Genomic DNA, 2727 nt, shown 5'->3' on the forward strand with positions numbered 1-2727 from the left:
ACACACCCACATTTTCGGTTTTGGCATAAAATGGAGAATCCATTTTATTTTGTCATTTGTCAATTTGTCACATGTAACATGTTACATGACATGTCACAATGTAATGTATTTTTATCATATTAAAAATCAACGTATTATTAAAAATACGTCACATACAAAAATCGACTTAGTAATATCATAATTACTTATACCAAAAATGTTTCCGAATTATAAACTACAACATTCTGTATTTATAATAATTTATTCATTCCGTTTCAATTGTTTCTGTAAACAATAATTTCATCTAAGTAATAAAACAATTCGATTACTTAGACCGTGTCTTATTTAATCATATTTACAATAAGATACGTAAATTATACTCACAAAATTATCTGTCAATTTTAAGCAATTTAATCAGCTCGTATCGGTATACGATTAATTAAATAATCAATTAAGAGTATTTCCCTATAGGTATGACCTAAGGGGATCAACTGATCACCACCGTCGCACTACGTAATGTCAAACTCTAGTCACCAATCATTACCGATATGTGTGGACCAGTTGACTGTAAAATATTACATCCCACATGTATTCTTAAAATGAGATTTAATAATGATATTTAAATCATGTGATCGCACTATTGTTGAGGACACATTTCCCAACACTATCACACTCTTGCCTTTTGGATGCAAGTGTCTCCAACAAAGATTTCAGCTCCGCAATCTCTTCTTTCCGTATATCAGGAGGATCTTGTTGTTGCGGTGGCCAGACAAACGGAGGCTCTTGGTAGCCTTGTTGATAGGGTAGATGCGGCGGCACAACTACAGAGGAATGGCTAGCTCGTCCCCAAAGCATGAACTCGAGGACCTCGTCACTTTCTGCCATACAAGAAACTGCATTGTGCTCAGCAGCACCACATCTCCCGCAGTAAATCACATGCTGCGCCATATAATGGGACATAGGTGACGGGTCAAAGGTACTCAAGCCTTCCCTTTGACGATCTTTCACCTAGAACTGTCTAGGTAGGACCTGTAGGGGCTATCAAAACAGCACTAAAGGAAAAGATTAGAACGGCCTTAAGGGAAAAATCCCTTGAGGCTAAAAACAGACAGAATAAAACAAACAAATAAAGTAGTTGCCTCCCCGGCAACGGCGCCAAAATTTGATACGGTCTTTTCTGTACTAAAAATAAATACCTAAATACACTAACAGAAGCTAGCAGTAAGTAGGGTCGATCTCCACAGGGAGGCGGTCACTATTCACTTGTCTACTCGGTCTGTCTGATGTCACAATTGGGGGCTTTGAAATATTTTAACTAAACTAATAAGATTAAAAAGGAATAAGAGAAATTAAAAAGAGAGAGAGAAAATTAGGATTTCGGGTCATCAATGAACATCAGTCAATCACAGTTAAGGTCACAGATCAGTCGATGTGTCGGTCTAAGGGGCAACGAATATCTCCTTTCGATCTCAATTCGCCCAAAAATGCTATTAGCTTAACTTTCGCCCTCACTAAAGCATCCTATTGTTCACTGCGGGTCTCACCCCTTCCAACCTTTCGGTCCAGGTTAAGGCTTACCAAAATTAAAAGGCTAATTGCTTCAAATCAACTAGCAAGATACAGTTAAGGTAGCGATTAACAACATAGACATAACTACAACGACGAATCTAATAACCTAATTAGCAATTAACATCGGTCTATTGAATCACCTAATCCTAGCAGAGAGTTTAGCTAGACATAATTAAATAGAGAACAAGAATAAAGAGAGAAAGAACAAAAAAACATTAATTAAACTAAGAGGAAGGGAAAGAAAGAGTTACAGAGATAAATCCGGAATTAAAGAAGAACAAAGTAATAGAAACAGTGTATTGAACAAAGTAATAGAAACAGTAATAGAAACAGTGTATTTAACGCAATGAAGAGAGAGAAACTAGAGAGAGAGAAAGCTCTGAAAAAAAGGAAGATCTGCTAGGTTGTTTGTGCGCCGTTTCTGCAATAATGGTGAGAGCTACTGCATCCACCTCAAATTCTGCAAATAAATCTACACAAAACACCAAAAACATGTCTAAATCTTCATCTCCTGTTATAAATAATCCAAAAAAAACTGGTCCTTCTGCATCTACTGTTACTAAAACGAAGAACGTTAATGAAATTACTGGTCTGGCTCCTTTTGACCTTGAATCTGTTGAAATTAATGAGAGTGGTGAAGCATGGTTGGTTCAGGGTAAGAGAAAGAAAGCAGCTTTAGCAACTATAGAGGAGGAACCTCAGGATTTGATGCAAGTTACCAGAGAGGATATTCAGGAAGAGCTTAATTTCTGGAAGCCCTCTGTTTATTGTTTCATCCTTGGTGCGAATCCCCCTTTGGATGTTGTTGAAGGGTTTATCAGGCGTATCTGGACGAACTATCCAATTGACAAGGTATCCTTTCTACCCAGTGGTATTTTCCTGGTTCGTTTCGGTCTGTACAGAGTAAGGATCTTTGTTCTCGTGCAAGGTCATTTTTTGTTTGATAATAAGCCCCTTATTGTGAGAAATTGACCGAGAATGTTGAATTGACAAAGGATGATGTTAAAGCGAGTCCCTGTATGGTTCAAACGATGAACTTACCTTTAAAATTTGGGGTAAGTGTCTCCCAAAAATTGCGGGACTTTTGGGTAAGTACATACGCAAATGATGTTTCTACTTATGGAAAAAACCCGTCTTGGCTTTGCACGTGTTTTACTTGAAGTACCCTTTGGTCAAAAG

This window comes from Silene latifolia, unplaced genomic scaffold, assembly GCF_048544455.1.
Source record: "Silene latifolia isolate original U9 population unplaced genomic scaffold, ASM4854445v1 scaffold_20.1, whole genome shotgun sequence".
NCBI lineage: Eukaryota > Viridiplantae > Streptophyta > Magnoliopsida > Caryophyllales > Caryophyllaceae > Silene > Silene latifolia.